Consider the following 15,666-nt stretch of genomic DNA (forward strand, 5'->3'; position numbering starts at 1 on the left):
ATTCTATCTTTATTTTGGAGAGTGAGGATAAACTGATATTATTTGGTTGTTCTCAATGTTCATTGTTGTTGTTTTCTCGGAACCAGGTTCCCCACCCATCTATTGGTTTTAGGAAAATTATGATATTGGTCTTGAAACTAATTGTTTCCAGTGTTATGAAAATTAGAAAATAAAATCCAGATCAGACTAGGCAAAGCCAGGGCATACATTGGAAATGAAGAGGAGAAATGGTAACATTGTTTCATTTCTCTTCTTCTCTGCATTCTTTCTCTATGCTGGCTGCCACGGACAAGGACAGAATTTACAAAAATGACTAACAGGAAGCCAAGAACCCAGAAATAGGCTAAAGAGGTGTGGATTACTACATTTAATTTTATTTTTCAGATACAAAAGATACCTGTGTCCAATTGCAAAATAAAACTTGATGAACACTCTCCTCAAACCACCCATAGCCACTTACAAACGTTGCCCCTGGTTACCATTTAATCTCTCCCCTCACTAATCATTCTGACTGGCCCCAATGCACCTTCTTGTTGCCTCCAACGCACCTTTTCATCCCCCTGCTGTACTTCAGGCCCCCACCACTGCATCTTCTGCACTCTACTCTGCTTCATCTTTTACTACTGAACATCTGACCCGTGCTCCCTTCTCTCACTGGCCCTGCAGATCATGACTGGATGTCTCTGAGGCATTTAGAGGAGGGGATTTACAAGTCCTAAAAAAATAAGTATGGGAACTTGTCAACATCTTGCTCTACCATACTTAGAGCTGCTTTAAGAGTGGAATTTCAATGGCTGTCACTCCCTTCCACCCCCTATATGAAATATCCACATGGACTGTGTTGGAATTTCACTAAAACTAAAAGTTATAATAAGACAAAGAAGGGACTACTTTGTTTTATGCATTTTTAGCTACACTTGACAGAAGGCAGAGCTATTGATGTCAAGTTTTGCCATTTTGTCCCAAGGCATTGTCTATAGACTCTGTGCATGGGTGGTGGTTCTGGGGCATTGGTTCTGTCCTGGCTGCCTTTTCTGAAAAAAAGACAATGTTTGCATTGCTGCCTATGACCATCTCTAGTGGTTGTCAGTGTTATAGCCACTTGAGAGACTTCCTCCTTTTCTGGGTCTGTAACGAACTGTGCCCCCCCCCCCCTAACGAGGCATCTCCCTGGTGCTACCCATGTGGAGACATCCACCAGGGAGAGGTGCGAGCCCTAGCGATCACTCTGCAACTAGCAGGCATAGTTCGGATCAGGAGCTATCCAAGGACGTAGGGCTTGTGGGGATGCATTATTGTGTTCTGTGTATTTTGTGGGGTTTCTGTGTCTGCTTCCTGTGTCTGGGAGATACCATTATCTCCCAGACACAGCGACGCCGGGGCGGGCTTATGTTTTAAATTACTGTGGATGGAGACCCCATGCGGGGGGGTCTGTGCATAAATACTGTGTGTCTGGCCTTCAATAAACAGATCCTGTTGTACCCTTCATTAAGTCTCTGCTGATGTTTGGGTAGCCAAGAGCTCTAAACACTGCTTCGCTTGGGAAATGGGAGAATCACAATGGATATACTCAGTCGTAGTATTTTGGGGATTCGTTACAGGGTCCTGGAAAGATTGTGTTCTGCATGGAGACACTGAATGCTCCTTATAATGATGCATTGAAGAGATGCTTTGCAGCGATTTGTCATGCATGCTCACTAGTCTCAATCATTGGATTGGTTGAGATAATCAGGATTGATGATTCACATACATACATGCATACATTGTGTGTGTGTGTGTGTTATATATATATATATATATATTACACACATACAATATACTCTCACACAATCACAGGATCATATTATCACATATATATATAATTAATCACAAATATACACAGCAGTTGCACTCAGATAAAAATTTTATTGGCAGTGACAGAGAAACGTGCTCTTTTAAAATACCTTTCTCTGCTTCACAATGCGCCAATGCGTATTGCCAGCCTGATAAATACTTATATATCATAAATATAAGGCTTCTCTTCATCTCCTGACACTTTCTGCCGGGGTTGCCCGCTGGCTCAATGAAGTTCAACCCTGCCTACAGTCACCTCTTCTCCAATCTCTCCACTCTGATAAACAGCAGTGGACATCAGGTTGTCAAGTTGTGAACCTTACCATACCATGCACACACAATCATGTGCAAGCTGCTGCTCTCCCACATCCTGACTGCTTGGAAGGTCCATGGCTACTAATAACAATGGCTCAAGTAAGTGATTGGGGTTTTACTGCCCCTGGCTTAGGCCTCAAGCATCTTATAGCTCCCATTGTCAACGCCTCTGGTTTTTCACACCTCACATAAACATATTTGCTAAATATAAGGATTGGGTAACATAATGTTAAAAGTTCTGGGAAGTGATATTTCATTTTCAATGGGGAAATGGGACTTCTCTAAAAGTTACACAGTTAAACAAATCATTGAATATCACATTTTTTTTTTGTCAATCTCTTTTTTATTGAGGCATAAAAGTATATGGGATACAGAATGAGAGAGGGGAGACGATAATGCTTCATACATAACGGGTATAATACAATGCAGTATATATCATCTGTGCTTAACTTTAAGCCTCATTTTTTATTAAGAGGAGTTGGTCTAGTAAGTTTAACGTAGTAGTAAAGAGAGTAGTGGTTGGACTTAAGTGAGAAATCAGGCAGCGTCATAGCAGTAACACTAAACAGGCAAATAAGGTAAGCATATGTTAAGCTACGTTACCACTTATAGTCGAGTCGTAAAAGTCTACAAGGTGTTAAAATAAGATAGAAATAATTCATATTACTTGCTCTCGTGCCTGCTGCGTGATTAATACGGCTTAAACAGTGGAGATTAATACGTGAGTGCCAGTCAGTCTGGCTCAGCTCCTTTAGATTGGTACATTGATAAACAGGCTTGTGGCGTTTGTCCAATTGAACGTCACTAAGGTTAAAGTGAGAGCAGGCATAAAACAATTAGCGATAGGGACCTCGCTTGGTACACGTTATCAGGAAAACAAGATTAATAAGCAGATCTTAAACTTCAGCTGGCTGACCAGGCTAACCCATGATGTGCAGGCATAATTCATGCTCCACTTGTTAGTGCTGGCTATAAAACTTGTTGGGGGCATTCAAGGCTTGGGAGTGGGGTTAGAGGAGGTAGCGACAGTAAAAGATGCCTGCCCCTCTCTGGGGCCTATCGGGCTACCGTGAAAACATGCGCAGAGTGAGACAGTAAACAATATGAGCCATTTAACAAAACTACAAAATCAATGTAACACTTTCTCAGAGCTAAACTGTGGTATAACAGCAGTCCAACATTCAGACTTTACATGCTTGAGAACCGCCGTGGTTCGGGGCTGCTTGTATATTTGCCCTCTGCTCTCTGTGGGTGTCAGTCCCGGTCGTGCAGTCTGTCAGATGAAGCTGCTAGTTGGCGGGCCCGGCTGACCTTATAGAGGCTTTGTGTGGTATGGCTCTTTCATCCGATGCCGTCTCTTTGGGAGCAGCTAGCGTTTGGTGGTGAGGTATTTGGGGCCGCCAGAGCAGTGGACAGTATGGCGGCATCCCTCCAGCCCCAGGCTGTTGTATGGGCCTGCATCTCTGTGCCACGAACTCTGCAGCTTCTGGAGCTCGAGTTTTCGCCCCGTTCGGGGGTAGTGGAGGGCCTGATGGACTTGGGCCACTTACGGCGCTGAAGCCTCCGTGGATGTGGGCGATGCTTCTGGGTCTTCACCCCTGTGGCCTCCAGCCCGGGTAGGCTCTGTGGTATGGGGTTGCGTGGGTTGTCTGTCGCTGTGCCCAAGGGTATGCCTCCCTGTCTCCGCTGCCGGCCGACCCGTTCACCCGCTGTTCGTGCAGGTCCCTGCGTGGGTTGCGTAGTTTGCTGGCGGTCTTTTAACCTTCGTCGGGAGGCCGCCCTGGGAGCTGCTGACGGGTGTCTGCGTAGTTGGCGGCGGATCGTAGGGCGTATCCATGCCGCTGCTCGTTTCATAGCTAGCTTAAAGATCTGGCTTTTGGTGTGGAGTGCTGACCAGAGGCTTTCGCCAAGCCGGTCAAAGAACTCCAGAGTGTGTATAGGTGGTTTGATGCGGGTTTTCCCCTTCACGGATTGCGTCCGAGCCGCCATTTTGGTTGGGCCCTGGCAGTTTTGCTTGTCTTCAGGCTCTATCGCTTGTTTGGGGGTAACCGTCCCCAGCGAGGACCGGGATGACCCCCGCCGGTCCAGGGGGGGGGGGGTAGCAGGGTTGAGTGTGTTTCTCTTGTGCGAGCGGGTCCCTTGCCGGGTGATCGGCCGCCTCCCCCATGCTGCAGGCTCCGCTCCGTTGTAGGCCGCATGGCCGGTACAGGCTCTCTTAGTGCCAGTCTGTGCGGGACTGGTATCAATCTGGTCTCTGTAAGGTTCTGTGTCGTAATCCAAGCACCTTGTGTTGCTGGCTCCTGTGGTTTGGACAGGATTAGTGTAGTTGTGTCTGCCGGTGCTGGAGCTTTCAGATTGCACGTCCTGCCATCTTGGCTGTCAGGCCCCGCCCCCCTGAATATCACATTTAACTCGTGTTGTTCTTTTTTCATTAGATGCTCTGTTTTGTCTTAAATTTATATTAAAACATTTAGCAAATAACATCATAATCAAGTTCAGACAAGGCAAAGACTTGTCAAATCTTGCAAATGTGGATGAAAGGCATTCTTTCATTTCTGCTGTCCTCTTTGCTGACAATGGGGTACAGAGGACAGAATTTGATAGAATGACGGACTGTGCGTTTAAATGGGGGCACCTATTTGCAAAATAAAGAGGTAGATTTCTACATCTGCTTGCAGGACCTCATCCAGGCACTCTCTGTGTTAGCCACAAGAGGTAGACTTAGGCAGCAGTGTAAACACTACGTTTTATGAGAAAAAGCAGTGTTTATGCTGCTGACCATGCAAGGATGTGTTATATGCCCCAGAAACACTACATTAGTAAAAACCCTGGGAAGCAACAGTTCCCCTTTTAATTTCTAAAATTCAATCACAGTGAGATAAAATAGATACTAAAGAATTAACCTTTTATGAAACAGTGTTGAACCCCATATAAATAGATGCTCATGCCAACAAAAAGAAATCATTGACCAAGTATCATCTTCTCTTTGTAGGATAAACCATTTCCTAATATACAATTGAATTTAGTGGAGGCAAATCACACAAAAGGACTCATTTGATACTAGACAGGCTGTATAATGTTACCATGTGGTGAGAGAGTGTGCCTGTAGAAGCTTGCTAGAGAATTCCTCTCAAACTCTTGCCTGCTCTGTCACTGAACTACACCTCCTAAATTCTCTACCCAACTATTGCATTCAAAGAATTCTGGAAGTTCTTGGACCATACCATCCGAAGGGACAAATTACGAGATCCCTAGGATAGAAGCTGATTACAGTGATCTTTGATCCCTAATTGCCTGAAGGGTCCATTGTAGAATTGTATCCAGAAAGGTACTTCAACCTTTAGACTGAAACAATGGATATTAATAAAACAAGTTTAAAGTCTGGTTTTGTATATATTTAGGCCTGTACTAGTACTTTAAACGGAATGTTACAAAATGCATAGTTTTTAATGCATTTGAACAATGATGTAAGCATTTACTAGTTTTGAGAATTTCTTCAAAAAAACGTGTACCATTTCTTCTTTGCAGAACTTGATTGTGTTGCAAAGCTATTTAGACATCTTTCTTCTTTGTGCTGGTCAGTATCCATTAATATGCTTTTTAGATTCATTGCAAACATGAGGAGCATAATATACCTCTGGAAGCTCAACAACTTAAAATGTGTGTGATCTGTCTTTCTATCTATCTGTATGTATGTGTCAATAAAATAGGTATGCAATGGCACTCGCTCTTCAACACACAAATTCCATATATAATGCCTCTGTGCTCTAGTATAGGCACACAAAAAAAATAAAAAAAAAAAATAAAAAAAATATATATATGTATGTGTGTGTGTGTGTCCGGATCAAGTGCACCCCAGAGAATTTCATAATGAAAATGATTTTATTGTTTTTAAGATTATCTAGATCGGTGTGATTTAAACACAATAAAATAATGATTTTCATTAAGAAACGAGACGGGCGAGTGAGTGCTGGGCCCATGTGATGTGTGTATTTGTGTGTATATATCCTATAATAGAGCACAGAGGCACTGTATATGGAATTTTTGTGTTAAACGATTGCCATTGCATACCTATTTTTTTATTCTATATTTTTACATAAATATAAGATAGATAGATATCGTGATATATAGGAGGAAGAGATACACTTTGGCTTGTGTTGCTTTTCAAGGCGCCTACTGTCCTTTTGATCTTCTCAATCTTGCTAAAGCAGAGGTTATCATCCCATTTTAGCTACACCAGTTTTGTGCATCTTTCACATTTATTGGCTAAGGTATTGGATAATACAGAACAGGTTGTAGTCAATATGTTGCTTAAAGTGCCCTATAAGTTTTATTGGTTGGCTTTTCTTATTTTTTTTTTTTTTGGTTTGTGTTTGTGTATACCTTGTTTCTCCGAAAATAAGACCGGGTCTTATATTAATTTTAGTCACAAAAAACACACTAGGGCTTATTTTCAGGGTAGGGCTTATTTATTTACGGTACCGGTATGTACATTGAACAACATTTAAACAACTTTTCTTCAAATACCAGTACATAAAACAAAAAACAAACAGCTTTATTCATTTTTGATGATTACCGTACCGGTAGAAGAAGAAGTTCGGCTGTGATGACGTCAGCCCGCTCTGTGCACTAAAGAGGGAGGGGGGTGCAGATGTCCGCGGGAGGAGAGCAGGAAAAAGAAGAGCCAAGATCCCTGACTGACGCGCACACAATCGGAAGCCGCCTCCCCCTCCCTCCGTAGCTCCCGCCTTCGCCCAGTGCGACGTCACAGAACATGGCGGCCGTTGTGTGGTGAAGCGGGTTCGGGTGCTGGTCGCAGTGTTTGGCCCGGGGGCCGGTTCGCTATGAGTGCGCTGGGGGTTATGGTGATGAAAAGGCCCGGAAGGATGTCGTGGCGGTGTCTGGATGACAGCGGCGGGAGGTGTTGAATCCCCGGACTGTGTTGGTGATGCAGCCCCCGTTATAGAGCCAGTCTGTCAGCCAGTGTCCGCGCTGTGTAACCCCCCAGAGACCCTCACACCGCCCAGCTCTGACATGGCACGGCAGCTGGCACTGCGCCCCCTGGGCCTTGCTTTCTGCATCATACTGGCTCTGGGCAGAGGCCAAGCGGCTACACTTCCTGAAACAGGTGCAGGTAAGCAACCCTGAGCAGCTAGGACTGCAACTCACATCACTCAGTGTATAGTAATTATACCTAGGACAGCCCTCCACCTCCATACCATGGAAACTGGCTGACTGGGACTGCTAACACTACTGTCATACAGCAGCTAGGACTGCAACTCACATCAGTCAGTGTAATTATCAGCCGGGAGGAGAGAAGAGGACCTCCGGCGGGGCAGCGGAGGGTGCAAACAAATTTTCCACGTACCGGTAGATTGCCTAGGTCTTATTTTTGGGGTGGGGCTTACATTGCAGCCCACCCCGATAATCCAGCTAGGGCTTATTTTCGGGGTAGGGTGTATTTTCGGGGAAACACGGTATGTAGACTGAATATTTATTTGCTGTAGCAGATGTTCTGGTTTTCCAAACTGCTAGGGGAGCAAACATTATCTGGAGTAGAAAAGTCAAGAGTCTTCTTGCCATAGTAGTACATATGTGCTGGTATAAGAAAAAAAAAAAAAAATCTGGCTTTTATTATGCTTTGTTACTGCAGGCATTCTCCATGACTCCTCGCCCAAGACTGCTATATTCTTGGTGCTGCCCACATCTGCCAGACAATGGGTGCTCTGTATTCCGTATTGAAAAGGGGGAATGAGTGCCTTGAGAATTGACGTTTGTATTGTGCCTTGTACATCTCAATTAAGCAGTATCTTGCATTAAAGGGTTAGTCCAACACTTTTGCACAAATTGTTTTTTTCCCCCTCCTTTGTTTTTCCCCTTTATAGTGCTATTTAGTAGGTCCCCACGCCACATAATGGTAAAAGAAAAAAAAAAAGGCTTGAAACTTACCTGTAATACAGCACTGGACGAGAACCTTCCACACCCTGGCTGTGTCACTCCCTTCCTTTCTGTGGTCCAATAAAATGCTTCTCATATTTGATCAAACCATTTTACTGGCTTAGAGTGCTTGCTCGCACCATCTGATGCTATTTACTATTTTACTATGATGCCCTTTTTTTAATCCAATCTTGGCATTACCTGTTCTCATATTGCATGTTCTCTTTGCACATACTCGTTTGATCTATTCCGTACAAAACCACTATTTCAATAAAAATTGTGTAAAAATATAAAATGAAAGCATTATCGACTGTGATGTAGCTCCTGTCCTCGATCGACCACCTACGCTCAGTGTTCTTCCTAGCTGCTTGCCCGGACCCTGGAATGCTTCTCCCCAGTCGCAAAAGCTTCACTGGGGTCTCTCTGGAGTTCTTTCCTTCCTGGGTGGTATTGTTCCCTTTGTCTATTCCTCTGCAGCTTTCCCTCCAGGCAGGTATGCACCTCTGCCTGCAATGTGATCGGTCTTCTCATTATATAGAGTCACTTACGGTTCTCAGCCCTAGCTCTCTTTTTCTTTGCCCCCAGACTGGAGGAATCGTGCAGCCAGCCAACCTGTCCAAAGACTGTAACTGGGATTCTAGAACAATCCACACAAGATACACAGTTCCAAAAGGAACTAACATACTCTGCTTTATTTTGATTCGGGACTAGCCCATATGCTACATATAGATTACTGTGACAACTTCAATAAAATACAAATAATCAAATCATATCAGACAACATACAGGAACTTATAATAACAAAATGCTACTGCCCCCAGGGATGGTGACTACCGTCACATCGATACTTTAAAATTGTCAATCCTGATGAAGAAGGCGTTAGCGAGATAGCCAATCAGACACAATGTGTTTGATTTAGAGATGTACAAGGAATTGCAATGTCTTTGTACAGTATTTGTCACTTTTTTTGTGTATACTGATTTCTATAGATATTGTAGCAGAATTTCAGCAATTATAATAAACACAAAGAGAACCAACAAACTGGAAAATCTAAAACAACAAATGGCTATTACAATTTTTTTACATCTTAGGCTTAGAAAACACATGTATACACAGATGTATCCTACCATGTAATTGTGCCTAATCACAGTCTACTAATATATCTTCTTTTTTTTTTTCTTTCTTTCTTCTTCTCCATGTTCACTGAATGCTTTTCTACTGTGTTTCTCAGTGGGAGTAAACAGATGCTACATGTACTTGATTGAGGACTTATGTAGAATTGCCATGTAATTACAGTTGCAGAAATTATATGCATTGAAAATGAATTGGCAAAATATGTATTTGTACCCGAAACAGAATCCAGGGTTAGTGTTGGAGGTATGAAGAGCCATATACCAATAATAGGCTTATGGGGCTGCAAAGGACAACTTCAAGGAAGTAAAACTTCCCTTCCCTTGCACCCCCCAGCCAACGCACAGCAATCGTCAAAATCTTCATCAGGGGATCGGGGGACCCTGCTAAAGAGTTTACTTTTTTATATATATGTACTGTATTTAAAATACACATTTAAAGGACAACTAAAGGCATCATCCAGACTACTTAATGTCAGTTCAAACATTGTGAGGAGATGATGAGGAATCACTGCTTCCATCATTATATATAGAAATCCTGAGAAACCCAGGACCAGTTTGTTGCACCATAACCACTACAGCACGCCATGCCCATGCCTCCTACCAGGGTATGTTGACAAATCGGTTGAGAATGGTTTGACTTGGTTCTTATTATTGTCTCCTCCTATGCCCCTAGAAGATGCAGCACTGAATTACACCTGGCGTTGTAGAACTAAGCTCAGTGGAGCAAATGGAAGCTTCTTGGAACTCTCTTTAGTAGTTATGGTGCTTGGAGTGTTCCTTTTAAGACTCTCCCTCATGTAGGAGAGGCTAAATGCTTCTGAGGCTAAACAAGCAAGGCAGTCCATGCTGATATAAAAGTGCGAACTTTTGGGAAGTCAAAGTGGATTTAAAATTTAAGGTCATACTAGCCAAACTGGAAGCATAGATGAACTGGATAATTTTTCCAGTTTGTCTATTTTGGCCTTAAATTTTTAATTATTTTCTGCCACCTCCTCCACTTCTATTACCACCACAGAGCAAGGGGATAATGGGGATAGTGTCAATAGCCAAGAGGCAGGTTGGACAGGAACAGTCAGGCCCCTTAACATCCAGTGAAAAAGAATAACAAATAAAAAAAAAGATTAGAAAGAGAAAATGTCCTAGCTGCTGCTGCTGCCAGTTCCACTTACACCCAATTTGATTTACTCATTAAGAATTTTTTTTTTTTATTTGCAGTGTGCTCCACTGCTTGTGTTTGGAAATTGCATGCTTCATCCATCCATAATATACACAATGTGTGGCTGCAATTTTTTTTTTTTTAATTCTTTATTTTTGATGTGCAAAGGGTTTCAAACTAGCTTTTATTGCCACAACAGCATGAACAAGCCTTATACCATCATACATTTTGAGCATAAACCGAAACATGAGCGGTGATGCTGGTCATCAGGGGTGGTATAACACGTTATAAGAGACACTGCATATGTTTTAAAAAAGAAAATATTAGTTTTCATGTACACAATTCTACGAGGGTAGTCAGAGATTAGGTCATATACTCTGTATCCTAGAACTGTGAATATTAACTCAGAAAAGAGGTACCGCTAGATAAGTAAAGTTAAGTATGGCTAAGGCTCCGGTAGAGTAAACGCTATGATCTAACTGCAATAATATATTACCTCATAGAATATTTTAGCAGTATCCCCTTGGGGACTAGGAGTGGCTGGTGGAAGTATAGCTCTTTGGAGTCTTGCGCCTTTTAAGTGATGCGCCCCCCCACCAGAAGAGTGAGAAATTTGCAGAGTGGTTCTCCTAGTAAGTCAGTAGGGATTGGGGGGGGAGGGAGGAAGAACATGGAGGTACCCAATATGTATTCTCTACTGGGCTACAGGTGTGTACCATATCTTTGGTGGAAAGTAGAAGTGGGAGCGGAATGTTATTCTCCGATCTCGGCAGTTTATGAGGGGTGGATAACCGGCAGAGACAAAGGATGGTGGTATGAAAACTTAAAATAAAACTTTGCTAAACAGTAATATAAAATAACAGGCAAATTAGCAGTTTATCTTATACGGTGGTGGAATATGAGATCCTCCAAGTGGGTAAGTTGTCTTCCCCCACCAGGGACATACTTTATGTTGGCGCTCTGGCCAACAATGTACGCTGAGCTGCTCTGGGGGGGAATTCCGATATGGTTGCAGGACTTATGTGGAGCAGGTTCTGTCCTGTCGCTTTCGGGGGCTCCATGAGGCTAAGGGTCTGCAGGCATGCTTCCAGTTCCTGAGGGCTCCATGCTTTGTATCTAGCCCCTTCATGTGTGAAGAGAAATGCCCGTGTGGTGCCCCATCAGTTTGGAATGTTCTTGGCACGTAAGTGCTGGAGCGGTGGCTGCAAAGCTTTCTGCCAGGAGAGAAGAGTACTTTTCGTCAGGTCCGGAAAGACTAGAAGCATTGCTCCCTCAAAGGTTAGAGGGGTCTTCCTCCGGATTGCGGCGGTAAGGGAGTTCTTATCTCAGAGGGTGCGGAAGCGGAGGATGAGATCCGCCGGTGCAGATGGTGGTGCCTTTGCAGGCTTGGGCAGATGTAGCATCCCATCTCTTTATGGCTTTGGCATTCTTGGGCAGCAGCATGGCTTCAAACAGGCGTCTGATGAAGTTCAGTAAGGCGGTGAGACCCGCGGTCTCCGGTATTCCCCTAACCTTTACGTTGTATCGCCGTCTCTGGGCTTCCTGTGTATTTACTCAGTCTTCAGTGGCTATTTGCCTGCATTGGAGGTCTGCCAGTGTTTGTTTCACCTTTATGAGTCTTTATGTCATGGGTGCTGAAGATGGCTTCAAGTTGTGTAACCTTGGACACTGTGCCTTCAATAGCGTTCTTGTAGTAGGCCATGTCTGTGGCAAGGTCCTTGCGCAGATCTGCTAGAATGCTTTTAAGCAAGTCCGCTGTCACCGTGTTTCCGGTCTTTAGGGGCTTGGTAGCTCGTTCTGGTGGCAGGTCATACGATGCTCCCTCTTCGAGGTCGATGGAGGCCTCTTCAGTGGAATAAGATAGATGGTTCCTCAGCGCCATCTTGGCCCATGCGGCCTGTTGTGAGCTCCTCAGCAAGTCTCCGATATCCCTGCTGTTGGGGCACTTGTGAGCTCTGGGCTGTTTAGTTTTTCTGCTCATTGTCCTCCCTTTTGTTGGCTGCAAAGTGTGGGGTCGGTTTTTAGCATAAATGCTGACTTTTGATTGGTTTTGGGCGATTAGGGCCCGGAGCTCAGAGAGATGCGTCCGCTCTGTTCCTCAGTTGGCTCTGCCCCCATGTGGCTGCAATTTAAGCCATGCGTACACTCAGTGTGGCAGTCGTAGTATTGCAGGCAGGGTACAGCATCATTCAAGAATAACAGACAATTTTGAAAAGCTTTTTTCCCTTTAATGTATCATGTGCAAGTGTCAATACACTATACACTCCATTGCAGTGTAGTTAAACATAATGCAGATACAGTAGTAGTAAATCCACCAAGCAGTAACCCACTTTTAAACACAAACCTAAAGCAGGGTGAAGCCTCTAGAATGACAGGCAATTTTAAAAAGGGGAAGCATTAGCCGCACAAAACCTCCTCCAATACTGCCACCCTTAGTCAGAGTAGGGCTTTTGTTGAGGATAGGGTTAGTCATTTACGGGGACAGTTGGACTCCTCATCATTCTAGGTTCATTCTTGAACATATTGTTGGATTTCATTCCAGGGCCATGTCAAAACCGCAGCCTAACAAAATTACCTGCCTAAATTCCCAGATTTATGGAGTGCTTCTTCTGGCCAGCATGCCTTTCTCTCCTTGACAGCAGACTGGTGTCAGCGCTGGAGGTGCCTGGCCATGGTGGATGAGGTCCAACCTTATTGCAAATCATACTAGATTGTTGTAGTAGGACGGTCAGTCACATCCAATGTAGTTTGAGGGCTAGCCAACTCTTGAAACAGAAGCAATAGAAAAAAGTCTTTCCACACACAATCTTCAAAAAGATTTCAGCACACAGTTGGAACTCTACGTTAGAAATGGTGGAAAGTATTTTATAACAGACTATAGATTGTCCATTGCTACCAGTGGTGTTGACTCCCCACTAGGACGTGAGGATTGGACAATTATTGGGCAGCTGGTGTCAAATCTTTTAGGAATCATGTAACCCAAGCATGTCAAACTTGTGGCCCGCGGGCCGCATGCACCCCACAATTAATATATTTGCGGCCACCACATCTTTCCTGTCTGATTCTTGTGTTCCCTCCCATGGCCTCAAGAGGGCAGAGTGGCTGTCTGTCTGCAGAGCAGGCCAGTCACTCCCAATTCCCTCCTGCTGGCAATGCCAGCCTTTTCCCCTTCCTGATGCTCGCAGTGCCAGACACTCCCCGTTCCCTCCTGCTCTCAGTGCCAGAGGAGCAGCTAGCCTGCTTGAGCAGTGAAAAGCTGGAACTGGAGGACAGGCAGCTCCTCTTAAGGTAGGGGAAGAGGGGCTTGGGGGACCTTCCTGTTTAGTGTGCTAAATTGGGGAGGGGGCAGTGTATTAATTTGAGACAGGGAAAGGGTAGTGTATTAATTTGAGGTAGGCAGGGGGGCAGTGTATTAAATTGAGGCTGGGAGGGGGCAGTGTATTAAGTTTAAAAGGGGGGCAGTGTATTATATTGGGCAAGGTAGTGGGCAGTGTATTAGAATGGTGGGAGGGGGGCAATGTGGGAGGGCAGTGTATTAATTTGGGGGAGGGAGGGAAGGGTGCAGTGTATCAAACTGGGGGGAGGGTAGTGCATTAAACTGGGGGGAGGGAGAAGACCAGTGTATTAAATTGGGGAGGGGGTAGTGTATTAATATGATAGAGGAAGGGGGCAGTATATTCATTTTGGGGAAGAAAGGGGCAGTGTATTAAAGTGGGTAAAGGAGGGGGAAGTGTATTAAATTGGGTGAAGGGGGCAGTGTATTAAATTTAGAAGGGGGACAGTATATTGGATTTGTAGGCAGTGTATTAGAATTGGGGGAGGGGGCACTGTATTAGATTGGGTTTGCATGGAGGCGCTGAACACTCCCCATGGAGATGCTGACTGGCCGCACAACCTTTTGCCACACTTGCACAATAGCCTCCCAATGCTTTCCTATGGGAAAGCATCAGATTGTCTGAGATCATAAAGTTTGATGATCTCAGCCAAAGTGAAGAACACACTCATAGAACTTTAAAATTAAAAAGATTACGAAATTTCCATTTTTATAGCTGTGCAACAGCATACATTCATTATTTCAGTCCCATTACCAAACTTTTCTTAATATGTTAAGGTAGTTGGACTAAAACATTGGTTATGTGCAAATGCACATCTCCTTAAAATAAATTTGCTCTTTTGTTTACTTTGAACCCCTATGAGCATGAGGACATCCAGTGTCAGTTAGGTAACTTTTTTTTTTATACTGTACTTTTCTAAATAAACCTATGTTTCTATGAAAACCAAACTTTTTGTTTTTTTGAGGCCCACATAAACTATTTGGCCCGTGTTAGCCTTTGAGTTTGTCATGCTTGCTATAACCTATTCCCTACACTCCGGCTGAGTATATCCATTGGAAAGTTCTCCGTGTTCCCACAGAGTGAAGGTGTTTATACCCAAACCGAAAATAGCGATCTGATCTGATGCTTGTAGAGGAATCGCCATCCTGTTGAACTTTTGACCGGTCGCAAAAACAAGCTGGCCGAAAACCGTTCCGTGTGGCCAATGTCGCATTGTGGTCCTTTACCGGGAGCTCTAGCTGTTCGGGATAAGGGAGCTTCCTTGTTTTCATAGGGAATGATTATTCACTGAGAGGGGTAGTACTATCTCTCCAAAGATCTCCTTTATAGGCCGTTGGGAAAGGGGTGTTAATTTGACCAGGTGGAGGTACTGAGAGTAGCCTAGCCGGTGTTCTGGAACAATTGTCAGTAGCTCCCACTGGCGGTAATACTTTACTCTGGCTCTCTGAAAGGAGGCAAACAGGCAGGGAAAGGGGTTTTCTGGCTCGGAGGCATAGCGTGGAGAGGAGCTAGGAGGGGAATGATAGTATTTGGTATTTTTGTAGACACCGTTCTTTACAGATGTCATTTAGGGAGTTGAAAAAGAACTTTGAGCCACAGTAATGCCAGTTTGGGTCAGGTCATCACCTGTACCCAGAGTGGTACCTCCGCTGTAGATTCTCCCAGGTCCCGTAGTGAAGCAGTGATTAGAACTCCCGCATACCTAAACTTCAGCCGAGACTTGATGAAGGATAAAAAACTAACTGGTTTATACAGCCAAAAGTACACACAGTTATATACAGACCTCCAGCACTTGGTCCGTATTCAAGAACACTTAAACCCGCCGAGGCGTTTCTGGGAGATAAATAAGTTGATCACCGGTAAACTAATTATCTCCCGGATACAGGGAGCTGAACACAGAAAATATCCCCAAAACACCCATTAAACATTACGTATCTCCAAACATCATATATCATTTT

At 44.1% G+C, this 15,666-nt stretch overlaps 1 protein-coding gene across 1 annotated transcript in view; it reads left to right on the forward strand.

Annotated features, from left to right (window-relative positions):
* The window catches only part of LOC134579456 (USP6 N-terminal-like protein), a 170,237-nt gene that overhangs the window by 103,436 nt on the left and 51,135 nt on the right, over positions 1-15,666 (forward strand). The window lies entirely within an intron of this gene.

Source organism: Pelobates fuscus, chromosome 12, assembly GCF_036172605.1.
Source record: "Pelobates fuscus isolate aPelFus1 chromosome 12, aPelFus1.pri, whole genome shotgun sequence".
Classification (NCBI taxonomy): domain Eukaryota; kingdom Metazoa; phylum Chordata; class Amphibia; order Anura; family Pelobatidae; genus Pelobates; species Pelobates fuscus.